At 40.6% G+C, this 21132-nt stretch overlaps 1 protein-coding gene across 2 annotated transcripts in view; it reads right to left on the reverse strand.

Annotated features, from left to right (window-relative positions):
• Positions 1 to 21132, reverse strand: part of SFMBT1 (Scm like with four mbt domains 1) — a 126652-nt gene that overhangs the window by 89343 nt on the left and 16177 nt on the right. The window lies entirely within an intron of this gene.

The raw sequence follows: 21132 nt of genomic DNA on the forward strand, positions 1-21132 counted from the left end.
GTTTACATCTTTCCACCTGAACTCAAGAGCCTTACTCTCTAACTTGTCAAGCTGGCACAAGTCAAGAATAAAACCAAGAGTAAAACATGAAGTTTAAAGTCACATAAAATTACCTAGTTAAGTTTCACAACCCACACATGAAGCAGACCGTATGATCAGTCTTACAGACCCAGTACCAAGGTAGGGAGTACATAAAGTGCTTTACTTAAGACCATATAACAAGCCATTCATTCATCAGAACGTACAGGTGAATGAAAAACTATTAGCTAGTGTCAGCTCCTGGCTTCCACTCTGGACTCTGAGAAAGAGGAAAGCATGCATGGGAATGCAGAGCTATCTCGCTGCTGCTTGGATGACTTTTCCCACCCACGGAGGGAGAGGAGGAAAGGGTGGCAATGCAGTATGCAGGTAGGATTGAAATAAAGAAGAAGATGCTCACTCTAAGCCTTGTGCACACAAGACCATGCTTTCTCTTCTACTACTTCATTTGCTGACTGATATTTGAGAACCAACGAACAATACACACACAGCACATCCCCAAAGCCTCCGATTTACTAGTCATCTCCCCAAGCAGAAATTACATTTTTTAGAAAAATATAGTCAAAAGGAAATGGTAGCTGAATGGATGATTAAGTTTATTATTTAAATTTGAATATAATTTACTTGTGTCCGGTCACCTGGAAACAGCGATGCTCTAACCTCTGCTGTGGAGTCGTAAGTGATTGTATCAACCAGTCAACGGCCAGTGTTACAATGCTTTTCGGCAGTTTATCCTAAAGTACACTTTTGTAGGCATGTCAGGCAGACACATAGAAACCATGAAAAGCAGATTTCATTAGTTCTATATTCAATGACACATTACATACTGTATAGCATGATTCCAAGCAGCTGCCTCAAGGACACCACCACCATTTTTTTAAAAGCAGTAATAAAGTACATTTGCTTTTAGGTCAAAGTGCCAACTTGTCAGCCGTGAAAACTAATGCTCTCAACATAAAGAAAAAAAGCGTAGGCAAGTTGCTGTATAGCATGCTCTCAACCTGCATAAGTGTGTATTATGTTGTGAGGAGGTCACTTGTAAGGGCAAAAAAATAACGCAGTCTCCATCCCTTATTGAATCCTTTTGTCTAATGAGATTCCCCATTTAGTGTCAACTGTAGTGTCTGTGATATGTACCACAGTCCAATTTAAACTGGATTAAGATCACTATCATAGGCCACTGAGCAGCAGCAGAGTAAAGAAACGTGGTTGCTGTCAGCAGAAACTAGAAAGGAAAGATTCCAATTACACTAACAGCACCTTGAACTATCAATTTTCTTCACTTCCACACAACAAGTGCATGGCTTGGATTGAACCTGAAACTTGTTTAAACGGCTGCTGCAATCCACCTGGCTTTTCACCCTGGAAATGCAGAAGCAGAGAAGGTACAACTGCAAGGCATCTTGAGGCCAAGGTGCAACCAGTCTCATCTCATAGAGCTTACAAGGCACCCATATATTTTATGAACCCAGGGAATGGAAAGCTTTACCATGTTAAATGAGAAACACATGCCTATTTTACAGCATGGAGAGAGAACACATCCACAGGCAAACAAGGTGTTTGACACATTTCCCAACCTCCAGTGCTGATTTTCTGACTACAACGTACTCAGGCTGACACTACTAACCAATTAAGTACGTGAACACAGATATTTTTAAATACAAGACATACTGATTACACGCCTTCCAGTCAATAAAAGAAAAGCTTTGTATTATCAAACAAGTGCAGCATTAAATAGGCATTCATGATAAGTGACACTTTCCCCAGTAAATGCTGCTATTACTACTAATACCACTATAACGTGTTTTTCCATCCATGCTCTGGAGTATAAAGATCACAAAAAGATTATTAACAGACAATTCAGATGTCTTTTTAAGTAGTTATGGTACTAGATCTGGAGACTAAATTCAGTATAACTGATTTCAGTCCTGATCTAAGTGCAAAGGACAATGAAGTCCTTATGGACCTGTAGTATAGACCTCTACAATATTGGGATATTGCTTGATTTGTTCAAGCGTGTCCTCTTGTTAGATGCCTGGATTCTAGAACAGTATATAGAAATCAGGGGTTTTTTCCCCCCTGGCAGAATGCAGCGGAGGGAAGGCGTTAAGCCTGTGGCAGGTTTGGGTCAGAGATGGGGTTAAGGCTGCAGTGGGGGCAGAGTTCCGGCACCTTTTTACCTAGAAAACAAGCACTGCACAAAATATATTCAAACAACATATTGAAACAGGCACTTTTAAATCATAAACAGAAACATGGATGTGCATTAACTTCCTAATTCATCCCCTGAAATCAAACTACTCCTTCCAGAAAATCCTAGACAAATTGCTGCTTCTCCTAAAAGGCTTTTAAATCCAGGCAGTGAACTATCAAGGAGGAAAAATATTTATAGGACGTAGACACTTGATTTGATTTTACAGGGTTAATAACTTGTAAATACATACTTCTGCATATTTCCTTCCTGCTCTGCACTAAATACCATTTCCACCAAAATGCAAAGGTAATATATTTTACCCACTTCTCAGAACAGCTTCTAAAAACCACAAACTATACACCTAAAATCACACAACTGCCACATAAAACTTAGTGTCTTATTTGCTTGAGTGGAGGAGCTACTAGCACATAGCCATGCAGACCACAAGATGCACTCAGATCTGGGTCAGTCACAGATATATCTGCAGATATTGCATCAATTCCAAGTTTGGTATCTCAATGTTCAAATGTGCCTGCCTCTGTAATGATCAACATGAATGTTTCACCCTCAGCATCAGTCATGACTCAAAAACAGGAACAAAGTTTGGCTGCTGAATGCTAAAAAGGGGCACAAATTTTCGAGTGTGCTCAGCAGATCCAGCTGACTTCAATAGGAGAATGTTACATGCTCAATACTTGTAAAGAACTGGATATCTAAAAGTATCCAAATCCAAATTCAGTACTTGAACTTTGGGTCCCTATGGCTAGAAAATGTTGGCATCATTAGGATGGGAAAAACCATACCTAAGAAGCCAGCCACCTTCAAAGGCCGATTCATTTTTAAAATCCTCCATATTGGGGCCCAATTTTGTCCTGCCATTTATTTACACAGAAAGCCACTCACTTGTAGCCTGTAGCCATGAAAGTGACTATTGCTAACAGAAACTAGGCAAGGGGGAAGAGTTCCTCATTGGACAAACATCTCAATTCCTAGTAAGTCAGAAGGGGATTAGAGGTTTTTTTTCCCCCTGCCCCAAGCCTTTCCATAGTTCTGTGCTGTATTTAATGAAGGCAGGTGACTCAGACATCTATACAGCAATGAAAAGCCTTGCAGCCCAAGCGCTGAAGCCCATCAGCAGGCACCAGTTAGCTGCAGGTGCCTACCTCCTGCATAGACATACCCTAAGGGACCATTCAAGATGAAGGGTATGTCTATACTTGCCACAGGGTTGGCGCACTGTGATCAATCTTCCAGGGATCGAATCTGCTGCATGTGAAGACACAGCAAAACCAATTTCGCTGGGCTCAGCTGTTAACCCTGGTATTCCATGCCGACACACAGAGTAAGGCTTATCTAAGCGAACCCAAAGAGGCCCATATACACCAGGGAAGAAAGATGATCCTGATATGTCAGTTCTAGCTATGCACATGGTGTGTTTAGAACTGCCTATCTGGGATCGACTTTGATCCCCAGTGTAAACCAGGCCACTGTAAACCCTTAACACCTGCTGTAGTTAAGTGGAAAATGTTTTAATAAGCTATAAATCAAAGTTCTTTTTAATATCATGATTATTAGTCCAGCCAAGTCAGGATTTTGACCCTAGGCTCACCTTCTGAAGGTGCTGTGCAGATATCCTTTAAAGGCAGGGACAGAGAAGTCGCATATGGAGTGATTCTTTTGAGAAAAGTGCTTGTCCGCAATATGGGCATTGCAGTGTCTCCAGAAGACCTTGTAGTCTACAGGTGAAACATTACAATGTTATATCTTTGACAGTGCAACTGCATTGCTGTTGTGCTTCAATTTAGATACTATTTTCTCTGATAGGCGGTTTTCCTAACTGTAGGGGTAATCCACCTTCCTGGGAGGCACAGTAGCAAGCCCCGATGTCTACACTAGGGGTTAAGTCAGCTTATCATCAACTATAGGGTATGGATTTTAAACACCCAGGGCTGCGTCTACACGTGCACGCTACTTCGAAGTAGCGGCAGTAACTTCGAAATAGCGCCCGTCACGTCTACACGTGTTGGGCGCTATTTCGAAGTTGAAATCGACGTTAGGCGGCGAGACGTCGAAGTCGCTAACCCCATGAGCGGATGGGAATAGCGCCCTACTTCGACGTTCAACATCGAAGTAGGGACGTGTAGACGATCCGCGTCCCGCAACATCGAAATAGCGGGGTCCTCCATGGCGGCCATCAGCTGGGGGGTTGAGAGATACTCTCTCTCCAGCCCTTGCGGGGCTCTGTGGTCACCGTGGGCAGCAGCCCTTAGCCCAGGGCTTCTGGCTGCTGCTGCTGCAGCTGGGGGTCCGTGCTGCATATACAGGGTCTGCAACTAGTTGTTGGCTCTGTGTATCTTGCACTGTTTAATGAAAGTGTGTCTGGGAGGGGCCCTTTAAGGGAGCGACTTGCTGTTGAGTCCGCCCCGTGACCCTGTCTGCGGCTGTGCCTGGCTCCCTTATTTCGATGTGTGCTACTTTGGCGTGTAGACGTTCCCTCGCTGTGCCTATTTCGATGTTGGGCTGAGCAACGTCGAAGTTGAACATCGACGTTGCCAGCCCTGGAGGACGTGTAGACGTTATTCATCGAAATAGCCTATTTCGATGTCGCAACATCGAAATAAGCTATTTCGAAGTTGGGTGCACGTGTAGACGTAGCCCAGGTGACCTAGCTCGGTCAACCTAACATTTTAGCATAGGCCAGGCTTAAGCAATTACATTTTGCCAAAAAACACTTCTGTACTTTTAATTTTATACTTAATTTTTTACTTAATGCCCATATCTGTTGTAAAGGTTTCTTGTTAATCAGGTGCAGTTTTCCCCACCTCAAAGCAACATCCACCAACATCCACCCTGAGATACTCAAATACCTCCAAGGATTTCAGCTAATGTTATGGACTACATTGCACAATCCTTGTACAAGGTAACTTTGCAGTGCTTATACTGACAACTAATAAAGTAATCTAAGCTGTATCTCAAAAGTTCTTTCCAAATGTACTGAGTCTTGACACGTGAGATTTTATACACACATATAAAAAATCAGCCCTACGCCACAGGAGATGGCACTACAAAAAAGCAGGCTGCATGCAGGGAATCAATTAATGACTGAATGCTCAGATACTATGGAGATTTGAAGCGTACAGTACTTAGCAGAAATCTCCAGGCTATCCATTCTGTGCTTTAATCAAAAAGCTATGCCAGGGTAAGAAGTTAGAGTGAAAAACCAACAATTGGCCTTGGTACAAGGAGAAGGAATTCTGAGATCTTGCACACTACAGTTTCGAGGGGTCTGGTACATCTATCACAAGGCCTTGCATAAATTTAAGCAGCTGAAACGTATACCTGATCAATTTGGCCTTTGGCTGTGGAACACTTTTTAATGTAAATTAAAGTGACTACATAGAGATAGGATCATCAATTTTGGTCACTTTTAAAATCCTCATGCTTCCAATCTTTGCTTCCCATACCTCAGTTCCTTTGAGACATTACAAAATAAGTAGATTTTTTTCCAGATGCCTCAGAGAGGGACAGGGTAAATTGTGTGAAGTGTACTTTGTCCACTTCTTCAAAAGAAAGAAGTTTGATCACTGTGAGCATTCTTTCAAAAGGAAAATTTCCACCTCATTTAACGTAAAATTTCTCTGCCTCCCGCAAATAACATTTTATTTATAGCTGTGTAACTGATTGGGGAAGGCTGTAAATGAGCATGACTGCATATATATGGAAAACAATGATAAAGTAATCAAAAAAGCTACATAAGATTTAAATGATATTCAAATAAGGCAATCTGCATAAATCCCCCCCACCTGAATTTTAATTTTGTGGCACTTATTTCATAGCTTTACGCTAGCCCGAGGTAAGTCACTGCGGAACATCTTAGAAAGTTGTTCCTTCTCCACCAGGGGAAAATGGCACGGCAAAGGGATCTTAATAGATGACTGTGTGTCTCACATGTAAATACTGGACTCAAATACAGTAAAGCTGGAACAGGGCTGGGCACGGGTTTTTCCTGCAAGAGAATGCAGATGAGGAGCTATTACAAAATTCTAGTTCATGAAATTTAGAGTGCTGCAGATCAAAAAGACAAGTGTGATGATTGCTGATGGTACACATTGGCCCTGGACTGAAAGAGGGTTATTCATCTGCCAAGAAAAAATGACACGACATTTTGTTGTTATCCCACAAATTTCAGTGGGGGGTGGGGGGGTGGGGGCAAAAAAAAACAAAACCCCACCATGCCTCTTATGTAACATGTTAATAAACTCAGAGATCCCATTTGGCATCCTCATTGGGGCATGGCTTCACAAGGGAGAATGTACAAATTTGATCTCAGGGGAAAAAAAAAAAAAAAAAAGAAGGGGAACAGCAACAAAAACAAGCCACAAAGATACTCTCACACATTAAATGTTTAATGGAACATTCCAGTGGTTACGTGACTCATACGCAATCCAGGCCATAAAGTGACCCAAAGCTATGGCTCAGGCAGACCCGAAAACAACGTTCATGTGCCTTCCTGGAGCGATGCACTGCTGAGGATAGAAATAAAGGAATGTATTTGGCTGTGAGCACGTCAGCGTCAGACAAGTAATCGCTTTTATCCTCCAAACCTTTTAAAGTAAACTCTCGAGTTACACAGGGGTCGTGTTCCTGCAACCCTCGTGTAACTCGAATTATCACACGAGTCTGGGGTTGGAGGGATGGGAACCAGGCTGCTGCTTGGTTCCCAATTCCCCTCTGTTTCCAGACCTGGGAAACTGAACAGGACGGGTCAGTTTCCTGGCTGCTTCTCCCTGCCCTTGCCCAGAGGCATGGCTGTCAGGTTGACAGCTGTGCAGCTGGGAGAAGGGGATGCATAGCAGTGTTGAGTTGTGCTTAACTCACATTAAAGTGAATTACGCGCAACTTGAAGCCACTTATATCGAGGGTTTACTGTACTTTAAAATTCTCTCTAGAGCAAGCTAGATTTTAACAGTCAACTATATTAACACCTGGACAAGGACTTCAAAAGCACACTTTTTTTTTTTTTTTTTTATGTAGACTGCACTTGGTTGGAGATGTTAAGCTGTTTTCTGTATGTTTGCATCTTAAAATTATTCTGACAGGAGATGTTAAAGAGGGCCACTTTCCAAGGGATTTTCCTAGTTTTGCTTGCAACAATACTTAGCAATTAAAAGGCAGCATCCTTATTCAGTATTAATTCTGCCACTGTATTTGCACTGTATTGTCAGGTTGTGAATACAGATTTAATAAAGCTGTATGCTTAGGAATGTTTTCAAATAAACTGTAAGTTGCAAAAATTGCAACAAGGTTAGTATTAATCCCAAATTTAAACCAAAAGTGTTAGAGAAGTGCATGCACTGCAGAAAAGACACTAAAAGTATCATAAATACCCAATGCTCGGTCAAGCCAAATGTGGGCTATCACTTGTTAACTTGTTTCAGACTGCAAATTGAACTTCCTCCTCTGGAGATGCACATTTAAAATGTGTGTTTTAATACTAACTGATAGAACTCCAACTGCAGTAGGTGCCAAGTTAGAAGTTCACATATATACCATAACCTGTGATAAATAGGAATGAAAGAGAACAAAAGCTCTCTGGGACAGATTTCACTTTAGGGCGTGTTTACAGGGTGAATGATTACAGAATAGCCACTTGTGATTAACTCCATCTGTGAACACATTTATTCCATTATAAGAACGCTTTTTTCTTGAAGCTTTACTCCAAAAGAAGAGTGCCTTATTCCGAATTAGAATAATCCACTTCCCAATTGAGTTAGAACTAGTTTAGAATAAAGCACTCTTATTGCAGAATACGAGCTTTCACACATGGAGTTTATCAGAAATAGTTACTCTGGTTTAAATGATTCCCCTATATTATTCAAAATTAACTTTCATGTTTAGACAAGCATTTACTTAAATTGGTGTTTACAACTGGCAGTATGTATCCCACTGCTTTTCCAGCATGTGCCCAAAAGGAAGTGGAGACCCAGGGAAATTTAGAGACTAGCTCATTTATGCATTTATTGCAACATACCCAGCTGCGATGGCACACGGGTTCAGTGCCCGCATTCTTACCCTGTAGAACAACAGTAAAGATGAAACCCCCGTGGCTAGCACTTCAAGGCTGAAGAGGTCTTTTTTATTCCCCTCAAATAGGTTACCTAAGTGATAGCCATGGCCCATAGCTTGTATTCTAGCACCTGTAAAACCCACACACTCCTGGGGGTGGGGGAAAGCTTCCCAACAGAAATAACCCTCAGCACTCAGGTCCAGCGCTGCTCCTTCAAATTCTATAACCACGTTATGGGTATCACACAGAGAAAGAGATACAAAGTTCCCTCCCATTTCCTGCTCTCTTTCAGCAGTTTTGTTGGAGCTCAGGTGTCATACTGATGGGAGTGCTGGAATACAGCAGACATTGCTAAGTCACCTCGAACAGTAGGAGTCAGACTTTGGCTTTCCCACAAAATTTCTCTGTTTTTTCCATTTAACTTTCCCAGCTCTGTCTCCACATTGCATGATATAAAAGTTGCAACAACTTAAGCAACAACTAGGTAAAGCGAATATGGTAGTGTGCAAGACTGTTCATTTAATTCATCTCAATTTTCAAGTCAGGTCAGTCTGCCAGTTACCATAGTGAGAGCAGATATAACTGGGTTTATGCATTCTCATTTTAAATGACAAATATTGTTCCCATCAACCACTATGTTTCAGTGCCCAAGCTAAGCATTACTTCCAGTTTGGGGATCAGGGAACAGATTCACATGAAGGAAAGAGGATAAAAGGAAACTTTTATTCCATGAACACACATTTCAACAGCTGACATAAGGAAAAATAACTGAAAGATGATAGCATTGGGAAAGAAAGTATGCCTTTTCCGCCTTCCAGAAATGAGAACAAAGTTTCACTTTACGTAGCTACCACAGCTTAGAACAATAATAGAATACCTTAAAATGCAGTCTGGGCACTCGCTCATTCTTATTCAAACTCTTGTATAACATAGACCATGTCTGTTATTTGCACCAGGCACATCTGCACTACAAAGTTCAGCTGACCTAACTTACATCAACGTACAGGTATCCCAGTAATTAAATCACTTTTCCACATCCACAGTATGCTCCTTTTGTCTGCAGTCCATATCCTTGCCAGGAGGGCTTGTACCAATTTCACTGTCAGCGCTGCAGGATGGCAAATGAAAGGCAGCAACAGTCGACTCAATTAGTGTAGTTTCTATGCACAAATTGGATTGTCTCAAGCACTATGCCTCTCATGGAGGTGGCATTAAATCAGTGCCATCGATGAGTAACATTGGTTGAAGTTACATTTTAGAGCATGTTGTTACAGAGTTAGGTTAAGTAAAGCACCTTACATTGAACCAACTAGTCTAATCACAGCTGCAGTCCTATTTTATATGTTTCTTCATGTGTTTAAGAATCACTGAATGAAGGGTCATACAATGGAGGCTAAGTTTGCAATGTGAAAAAGCTCACTTTACACACCTGCAATGGAATACGGAATGCCTAACAATTAGCATATGGTCTCTTCAACCTGTACTATAAGCAGAATCATTGAGCTTAAGGAGAGAGGAGCATGAAGGCAAAGGCAAGACTTGGCTTGGAAAATAGAGCTTATCAGGTCAGAGCCTCAATATAGGTGGTTTGCCCCTCCCTAAATATTCCCTCCATCAGTTATACATTAAACAATCCAAGAAATCAACAAAAGTAGTCAAATGCCTCCTGGTTGCTTTCATCGGATAATGGATCTGTCCTAATCAATCAACCGCTGCTTTGTAGGGAAGAGGTCACTTACCTCAAAGTCTGAAATCTTTCTGCAAATAACTAAAGCATAGCTTCAGAGTTACAGCTTTTAAGAGACATCCCATTTTTGTTTCATTTTCATTTTAACTTGGTTAAGCCTCTCTTTGTAGGAACAGCACTTTACAGCCTTTCCTTAAAGGCAGTCCCCATGGACCTGACTCTGTACAAACTGCAATCAGTCCTCCAACACGTCACACGCACCAACCCTTCAAAAACGCTCACACTACCATCATCTTGGTTCTGAAGAAGTGGGTCTGTCACATGAAAGCTCATCGCCTAATTTTGTTTACATGACTGCTTTTTTGTTTTGATAGAATACAGACTAACACAGCTATCTCTGTCACTCATCATCCTGGAAGAGAGCCTAGAAAGCTTTGCTCAAGTCCAGCACTGCTGTGACTTTACCTTGGCTTAAACCAGACCTTATGGGTGCCAGAGACTACTCCTCCAAAATGAGCACGGTCAGATAATAGAAGGACACAGGTGTTGCCTGCCTAGATCTCTCTGATCACATTACAGAGTATTAACATCCAGGCTCTAACCACAGACAAAGCTGGGCAGTTTTTGTCCTAGTAGCTTCCACAGTAATCTGAATTTTGTCTGAATGGGATCTGTGCAAACATAATCTTCAAATGCATTCTGTGATTAGACTGGATAATTCTAGGGATAGACAACTGCAGATCTGCCTCCCCCGCGCCCCCCCCCCAAAAAAAAAATCCCCACCAACTTCTTCCAGACAAAATAAACTAAAGCTCACAAGTTTTGCTACTTTCCCCCATACTCTCCAATGCATGTTTATGCTGAAACAGTTATTAATGAGATACATAGCACAAGAAACTGGCCTGAAAAACGTTTTTACAAGACGCAATGGTTTACAGTCAGCAATTTGCACAGCATTAGTATCAAGTTTTGGAGGGGAAAAAACTGGACTTAGACTACTGTCCAATCATTAAATTGCTTGCACCATGATAAAACACTGTAACTAAACATAAGCCTCTCTTTACATATTAAAAAGATAGCTCTAAACTATAGCTATTACTTTACATTTTTAGACAGTTTGAGGTGCTGAAGCTGGAGAAGGAATGCTATTAACAAAATAAAGACAACGCTAGTTCTGCTGTTTCATCCATATAGTCTAACTGCAATAGGGTAGCATAGACGTAACAGAGAGGAATTTGTTTTTTGTGATCTTAATCCCCTATCCTACTGTGGATTTCAGCACCCAGCAGCTGTGAACATCTCCATTTGTCCTGCAATTTCGCACAGCAGCTGCCTGGTGCCAAGGACAGTTGGCTTTGACTATTATGGGTTAAGTTGGAAATCTGTGTAAGTAGAACGTATGTCTGGTTTTAAATATAATTTCACTGAGTATTTCCTAAGGCTCAGGACTAACTCTGACAGCCAACACACTTGAGTTGAAAAATCTCACAAAAATGGCTCTTTTTTCCATTAGCCATATGTAGGGCACTAGTTAAAATTATTGCATTATTCCTCTGATCATCCTTGTTCTTCTCTCTTTGATGCCACCTGCTCCTAAAGCTGTTAAGTGTAAAGGACAGAATTGTTACATATAACTCCTTCCAGCATTGTTCGTAACAGTAACTAGCTACTTTAGAAACATTGTACCACAGAATATTAGAAATACGAATAGCCATATAGAAATAATCATGAGCCCTAAAGTTTCTATCACATTTCCCATTACGTTTCTTTAGCCCCAAATGAATACTTTGTGAAGAAAAGTTTTGAAAACAATTTTTTTCAATAAATAAATAAATCTGGTTTTAAAACAATACAATAGATTCAGAGAGAAAAATATCATGATGGTTAGCTAACTTAAAACGTTAACACTCATTACGACTCGAATTTACTTTTTAAAACCATATTTAAAGATTGTTATTTTTCTCATTTCCTCAGTAACTCAGCTCACAAAATATTCTAATGGCTACTCATGCTTTGTGTTCTACAGTAGTCCCACATGTTATGAGAGGGTTGCATTCCCCACACATGCTCACATAACTCAAATTTCACATAAGTTGGGGGGAGGGTGGCCTTTTCCCCCAGTAGAATGTACTTTCTGCAGTTGGGGAAGTAGCAGGAGCACCTGGAGCTCCTTCAGAAAAGGTAAGTCCTGGGGTTGCGGGAGGCAGTTGAGGAGGGTTAAGCCTGGTGATGAATTGGGGCTGCAGAGGGAAACGGGGGGGCGTGGAGTTGAGCTGGAGCCATGCGGGGGTGAAGAGGTAGATGGGGCTGGGTTCAAGCAGGGAAACTTCCACTAACAGCAACAGCTTTTTCTGAACAATGGTTGCTTGATTCAGTTTACGTCATGCATAGATAGGCATTTTTTTTCTTTTTACTGCATTTATTTTTGCATTTCATCTTTGATATCTGAAGGACTGAGCTCACTATTAAATCCTGGACATGTGCCAAATACACATTGTAAACTGAAGGTCTACATACAGCTTCGGTAGTTTAAATTTCTCATGCACAATAGCAACATAACAAACGAGGATGGATTTTAAAAAAATCTATTTAAAAAGGCCAGTTATTTAAGCGCAGATTGTTTAAAATTAAATTTGAAATTAAGACAACCTAGGTTAAGGCCAGAAAGTTACTGACATTTATTAATTAAATTAAATATTGAGCAATACATTTTGCTAACTAAGTTTTAAAGAAAATCAAACTAGCAGAAGTCAACACCATGGCTAGGTCTAGATTGCAGGCTTCTGTCCAACAGAAGTCTGCTGCGTCTGGAGCCTGCTTCTGACATCTTGGTCATCCTCGTTCTATGAAGAAGGCGGTTTTCCCTGACTTTTGGCCCCGTGTGGATGCCCCAAATGCTGGGAAAGCCTCTCCCAACAGAGCTGTCAGCAGGAGAGCCAAAAATGCTTTGTGCAATTTACATATCTTTTGCTGACAATTCTCAGCAATATAGATAATAGCATATGCCGACAGAACCAAATTCTATTGAGGAGCAAGATCAGCTTTTGATAGTAGGCATCTCTTCTACAGAGACACAGAGAACATTTTTTAACTGAAATTATTCAATGAAGAAAATACAGGTTGAACTGGTCCAGTCCATCTCTCTCATCCAGCAACATCCTTGGTTCAGCATGATTTTAGTTAGCTGGATGTCACGTTATCATGGGTGTGGCCAAGTTTCCCATTAAGTTTGTTTACGGTCACCAGTCCTGGTTCTCAGCATTCTGTGCTGTTATTTACTTGCAATTTTCCCCTGAATGTCTCCTCAGAGCCCAGTCAGCAGTGCAAGTGTTGGTCCAGTTCAATAATTGTAAATACTTCTTTTGTTTTATTTAGTAAGTTAAATTATCAGAAAAATTTTAAAGTTTTGTTGGTATATTTTAATTGAACTTCGATTTCTATTCAAATACAGCTTGACAAAGTAAAAAAAAAAAAAAAAAATCAGATTTAAAAGCAACTCAATCTATTATGAATGACCTAGTGAAGCTAGTGCAAGCTCATGTGCTGACACTTATGTCAATTTATTCCTTGATTTATCTATTTTGCTTACTTGTGTCACTTAGATGCAAAATAAACTCATGAAGTTTAAGCTGAAATAACCGTATGCATACAGGGTTTACAAATGGTTTAAGTCAACCACATTTTAGTTCCATTTTATTTCTCCCTCTGAATTTGGGACGACAAAATGTTAAATCAAAAACATAAGAACAGCCATAGTGGGTCACACCAAAGGTCCTTTAGCTCAGTATCCTGTCTTCCGACAGCAGTCAGTGCCCCAGAGGGAATGAAAAGAACAAGTAATCATCCAGTGATCCAAGCTCATCTTGACATGAGCTTATCTCATTATTTTTTTTTATCCTGTTATGGTCTGGGCCTTCACAACATCTTTTGCAAAAGGGGTTCCACAGGTTGTTATTGTGTGAAGAAATACTTCATTGGCTTTAAATCTGTCGGCTATTAACTTTATTTGGTGACCCCCTTATTCTTGTGTTTTGAGGAGTAATCGGAAATTCCTTATTTACCTTCTCTACACCAGTCATGATTTACAGACCTTTATCGTATCACCTACAGTTGCCCATTTTCCAAGCTGAGAAGTCCCAATTTTATTAGTACGTCCTCATATAGAAGCCATACCCCTAATAATTTTTGTTGCTCTCTTCTGAACCTTTTCTAATTATGCTATTTTTTTTTAGATGGGGCAACCACATCTGCAGTAGTATTCAAGGGCATACCATGGATTTATATAGAGGCAATGTGACATTTGCTATCCTTTTCTTAATGATTCACAGATTTCTATTGGCTTTTTGACTGCCACTGCACATGAAGGAATGTTTTCAGAGAACTACCCACAATGCCTCCCCAATCTCTTTTTTGAGAGTTAGCAGCTATTTTAGACCCCTTCATTTTATATGCATAGTGGAGATTGTGTCTTCCAATGTGCATTACTTGGCATTTATCCACACTGAATTTCATCTGCCATCTTGCTGCCCAGTCACCCAGCTTTGTGAGATCCTTTTGAAATTCTTTGCAATCTTGAGTAGAGCTTAAGTTAATTGGGAAAGGATTTGAAGTAAATCAGTGTAAGCATTCATACAGAAAGTTAACCGGTGTAAATTTGTACATAGACAAATGTGTACGTAAACAAATGGGCTGCTCCACTTAAACCATGTAATTTAACTAGCGTATGCAACTCGTCCCATGTTAGATTACACCTGCTTATAAGTATTAAACTGTAAGGTCTTTAGAGAAGGGACCCTGTTATTGTCTACCACCTGTAATTTTCCCTGAAGTGGCTCAAGAGTATTATTACTAACCTCAGGACAGCCTACTTGGAACCAGAGCACAAACCCCAAATTGGTCTGGTGAATTTTAACTACACTCCTCTTCACCACTAATCAAGCTCGAACTCCTCAGGTACTATAAACTGCTGGAGCATTGAATCAAAGATCCTAATCTTGCCACCCATGTGAGTATATCTTTGTGACAGATGGTCTCTTTCACTAAGAATCGCAGCAATTCAAAGGTTTACTTTGTGTGCCAAAGGATACTTACACCAGGTCAATGCACCGTAGACCTCATAACAAAGGCAACTTTTGTAATCAAACCTATAATAAAGATTTATTAACTAGAAAAACAAAATTAGAGGAGTTGTTTACAACTTTAAAGCAGGTAACAAACACGCATACAAAATGAGTTATAATCTCAAATGTCAAAAGATAATAGAAGTTTTGTACAACCAAGCTCTACATGTTCTCTAGATATAATCAGTGCTAAGCAGCTGGGGATCTCTTGTTTATGCCTAGGAAATCCACTGCCCTCCCCTCCACCAAGACTCCAAGCAACACATAGATCATGTGCTCTGACCTACATCATCATCATCATCTGATAAAAGGAGCCCATTTTTGTGACTCATGTTTAGGAGGAGGAGAGCATCAGAACAGAGTCTTCTGCTCTTTAACATCTCACACTATTGTCTTTGGGATTGATGGACCTGATCTGTTGGGAAGGACATAAAACATCTCTTGTAAATCAATACTTACCATTAGTCCATCTCCCCCTCTGGAAATTTACATGGGACTTGTCTACACTTAATGCTCCATAAGTATGGGGAGTCCATTTACCTGAAAAGTGGTAGCTACAAAGAATTCCATCCTACCTTCTTCCACTGATTTAGGACTAACTACATTACTCAGGGAGTGTGGATTCTTCACACCTGAGTAACATAGCTGGGTCAACTTAATTGTTTAGTATAAATCTGTGTATAGGCAGAGAGGTTCACAATACAATCAATCACCTTATAGGATACAGATGTTATTAGTGAGATTAAGGCATGCAACAATTCTAAACACATTCTTACAATACCTATTTTTCCAATATTAAACACCCAGCTGAACCAGACTGATTCCAGCTACATATTTGTCAGCATTCAGTTCAGACACGGGGACTTTGGCACGAGAGGATACCTGGTTTGCCAACATCACAGCGCAGTTCAGCACAAGTACCAACAGCATACCCCACAGTATGAGCTGCTTGCAGTTGCTAATTAAGCTAGTAATACTACATACAATCATTCTAAATCATTTAGCAGCTTCTAGTGATAAGTAGATTGAACACATGGCACAATTTGTGATTGCATAATTGTGTAAGAAAGTAGGCAGAACTAGAATAAGATCAGCATGCATTAGCACAACAACATAAGATTGAAGTCTGGTCGACATGAGGAACCTGCAGTATTACAGCCTCACCTCTGAGAAATACCTAGGGCAACATAACCCCCAATGTAGACAGTGCTAAGTCAATATCATTCTTCTATTGACCTTACTACTGCCTGTTAGGGAAAAGAATTACTCACGACAATGGGAGACCCCCCCCGCCCCAACATCAGTGTAAGCACTGTCTAACTGAACTACTAGAGAAAAGCTGCTGCTATGCTGTAGTGGTTTAAGTGTAGACACACACAAAAGTTATTGAAGGCTATTCCACTCTACACTGAAGTAGGGGTTGGCAATCAAAATAGTAAGAACCACCTTTTTTCGAATTCAGCAAAAAGCTCAATATTTCAAGAGCCCCAATGCAAGTGAATAGGCGACTGTCCTTAATAAATGAAGTCAAACTGTGCTTTTCGTAACTCTAATTTGTTTTCTCTCTAAAAATGCCTGTTGCTCTTCACAGCAGGAATGCCACAACATTCCTTTTCAAAAAAAAAATCAAGACTTTATTAGCAATGCAATCAAAAATACAGATACAGTATCATATCCTACAATGTACTGCAAATATTAAAGGAGGAGTTATCCAATGTTTCAAGATCACATATTGTTTACTATTTAGATAGCAACTTCTCATATTTAGGCTTTTAGACATTCACTATTTATCAATAATAATCAGAAAAAGGTTTTTTTAACTTGGCAATTTCACATCAGGAGCCACAAAGAAGTCCTTATAGAAACACATGCTGCTCCAGAGCCACAGGTGGCAGACCCCCGCACTGTGGTAACTGGATGTCCTGATTTTATAGGGACAGCCCAGATATTCAGGGCTTTTCTTGTACAGGTTCCTCTTATCTCCCACACTGCCAGCCTAATTTTTTACACTTGCTATCAAGTCATTCTACTCTATGCTAGCTGTGTTTACACTATAGTGTAGTCTGGAACCTCTGAAATCTTTAAACGTGGTTGCTATGATTCTCTTTTTCAGGGAGAGATCTTTAAAAGAAATGAAACAAGCCTGATTACCCTTCTGTGTGTCAACCAAAATTCTTAGTTTCAACAACATTAAAAAAACCCCATATTTGTACCACTTCAATCAGGCCTTCTCCATACTACAAAAATACCTAGACCTATGTGAAACTGACATAGAGGCACTGCAGTAATTACAGTTTTCATGGGGAAGGAACTCAAGGCACTTACTCAGGTTTCTGACCTGTGGACATTTCCTTAAAAATCTATTACAATAACTCATCCCATCTCCACTTAACTCAGGATTTCTCTTCTAAGTGGTCTTCAGTAACTTCAAGGAAGTATCTTCTCCAATAATGAGTTTTTACTGTCCTCCCACTTATTAAAATGGTTGTGTGAATACTAACACTTCAAGTACCATACATAATAAGCAAGGAGAAATTTATCTACGTTTTCACCTGTGCCCTCAACTGTCCACAGTTTTCTTTTTCATTTATGTTTAGCACATTGGATAGAGACTACTCAAAATTACTTGAGGAGAAATAATAGTTACAGGTGCAAAAACAGTCAGTCTCACCATTGTGGGGAAAAAATGTTATGAAAATAAGGAAAGCAGAAAAATAGGTATATGCTACACAAGGTTTTGGCATGCTATGTATAAGTGTAAACATAACTAATTAGGTGAGCAGGTCATTTAAAAAAACTGTATGTACTGTGGAGACATAATGGCTCAGGGAATTAGAATTAGAGCACATCACTTCTAGAAGCCAATCAACACAGTTTAAACACTGATTCAGAAATGGATCCATTCACAACCAGCACAAGCCTCTCATATGAACACATTTCAGATAAACAGAAACAAAACAGGATGTTGAAGTGTTTTTTACCTGACTGAAGCTAAACAGATACAATGCAAACTGACTTAAGACTTTCTACACAACACGTCAGCACCAAATCAGCTTCTCAGTCAGGGATGGGCAATAATGAGAGAAAGGTGGTTCACCTCAGTTAGTCCCTAGCAAGCCACCAATGCTATATTTACCTGCAGTTCTGCACGTATTGGGTGATCACAGCTCTCGTTGGCGGCAGATCACCTTTTGTGGCCAATGGGAGCCACAAAGCTGTGTCCTGGTCCATGCCGATTCCCACTACTCCCATAGGCTGTGGATCAGTGTTCATGGCCAAAGAGAGCTGCAATCATCCAATACCTGCAGGGGCACAGGTAAATATAGAAACAGAGGCTCACTAGGGACTAATGCTGGTGGACTGGATCCAGCCCATGGGCTGGTCGGTATTTGCCCATTCCTGCTCTAAATCGAGTTGTTAAATGAGTGGTTTGTGTGGTTAGACAAGCCATAGACTATGAGTGTGGGAACATCTGAAGTTGGCAGTGACCAAAAGCCATTGTCATCTGATAGCTGTTTGTGGTGCAAGCAACTCCACTTGCTGCCAGAGCACCTCCTGGCATCAGACCATTGTATTTCAGGGTCTCTTCTGCTTTAGTACCCACTTCTGTCAGCCCATCTAGCTCTGCCATGGTCCCTTCTGGGTGACTCAGCCCTCTGGTCAGGCTTCACTCTTAAAGGTCAGTCCCATATGGAGGGGTAACAGAAGGCCAATTAAATCACTGAACACAATCAATCAAACCACATCTTCTGCCAGACAGGTCATCTGCTACTTCCCCTCTCTGGGGACTCCAGCAGCACTTCCCAGGGACTGCCCTGGTTCTCACAGGTCCCATCCCAGGACTTCCCACAAGAGCCTGTGGTTTCTACCCCAGCTTTTTCCCTGACTGTTCTGTTAAGCCATTATTTAAAACAGTGATCAGCAGATGTTTGTTAACTCCCGTATCCCTGCCCCCTCATGCTTAAATGCACTTAATTATGGCTCATATGGCCATGACTGAACAGGCCTAGGTCCACAGCAAGCCACTTTTATGTGTCACTTATTTCACACAGGCCACATGTATGTCCACTCATATCCTATGTCACAAAGCCACTTCAAGAACCACCACCACAGTACCAGAGAAGTCATGTACCAAACATGAATAATAATCAGCTATTCATAGGAGGTGGTGGTCATGTTTAGGGATGATTGTTAGCAGCCTGGTGAAGTCCATGTTACGTCACTTCAGTGGAGAAAGAGTTTCAGCCTCCAAGTAAACGTACTTCTAGCTCTTTGATCATTTCTCTCACGAAGATGGTTAAGGAGATGTTCAGTGATGAACAGCTCACAGGTAGTCTGAAGACAAAACTGCCCTTGCTGTAGTGTTCAGTTTGCATACATTATTAGTGGGATTAAATCACTGGCTGCTCCCAGCAGGCCTCCACTCTGTGTCCTGGACTTCTAGCTCACAGAAGTGAAACAGCAGCAACCTTAACCAGAAGGCCACTGGTATGTGGAAGGTCTTTTCTGTATTAAAGCATCTTGCTCCCCTCCTTGTAGGCAAAGATCTAAGGAACAATTTTCAAGCTCCAATAGCACCTCTTTATCCACAGAAGTACATTCATCATCATGGACAAACATGCAGAACTTCCTGACCTCCCCACCAATGCTGTGTAATTTCTATGGGGGCATAGGATAGATATCCTCTACTCTACTCAGACCACTCGGATTTCCAATATCAGACACTATTCCAAAAGCAAGAGATCAATCTAAAAAGGCATTCATTTAAAACTGAAGCTGAAATTTTGACAGAAACTCCCTCCCCTAAAATCTCTAAACCCACCCCATAGAAATCCAACACTTCTTAGCTGCTGGAACTATAAAACTCAAATGGTCATAATTTAAAAAAAAAAAAAGGACAGGGGAAAAAAAAAAAACAGGTTTGTATTTGTTTTTGCATTTTATTACATGTAAAGGGCCAAGAGGTTTTTTTGTTTGTTTTTAAGTGTAGCTATGTGCCCATGGCCATGGGTGCTTTTTTAAAATTAAAAATTCTTATAGTCTCTACTTTCTAACACAATGGTGATCAAAAAATCCTAATTATGAATTTATGGCCATGGGATGTCATTCAGACTTTAACTCCATTGCAGTACCTAATTAAAAAAATTAGTATAAACACTTGCTAATGCTTATCACCACCACCAAAAGCAACAAAGACCAGAACATGTGACATCTGGGGTGGGGAACAAGATGTAATGAACAGTTTTTAAACTAGCACACATCAAATTTTTAAGACACCTGAGGTCACCATTAAAGGACAGTAAGAAACTATTCATTTTCAAATCAGGACTTTATACTACAGCACTATACTCACTGAAAAGCCTTTTAAAGTAAAAATGGTTCCTGGTAAACTATTTAGTCAGTTCTTTTGGATAAAACGGTAACTATTAAGTGATTACAGGCCAATGACTGTTACAGTCTAGGTGACACAAAATTCTTCCACAGCCTGGATGGGCATATAGTTCAGCCTCTTTGGCTCCATCCATGTGAACTAGTTTAGCTTGGATTGAGGACTTGTCTTTACTTACGATGCTAAAGCAGCACAGCTGTGCTGCTACAGTACTCTTCAGCGTAAGTGCTATCCACACCAAAGTGAGGGGTTCTCCCCTTTGCCATAACTAATGCTCCTCTTCTAGGAGGGACTAAGTAAATCATTGGAAGAATTCTTCTGTTAACCTACTGCTGCCTTCACAGAGATTTAGGTTAACTTAACTACACAACTCAGGTGTGTGAATTTTTCCCCACCTTTAGCCAACACAGTCAAGCAGAACTCATCTTCTTGTGCAGACCAGAATTCAGACTGTTTATTGGAGGGCCAGGTAAGTAACGTGGCCTCCTCTATGTTGGAAACTTAGGCTGGTTTAACTATGTTACTCAGGGAAAAATCCACACCAGCCTAAGTCCCCACGCAGACAGCACTAAGTCAGTAGAAGAATCCTTGTGATGATCAAGTCGTTGCTTCTCGAGGACACATTAACTATGCCAA

Source organism: Carettochelys insculpta, chromosome 11 (assembly GCF_033958435.1).
Source record: "Carettochelys insculpta isolate YL-2023 chromosome 11, ASM3395843v1, whole genome shotgun sequence".
Lineage (NCBI taxonomy): Eukaryota > Metazoa > Chordata > Testudines > Carettochelyidae > Carettochelys > Carettochelys insculpta.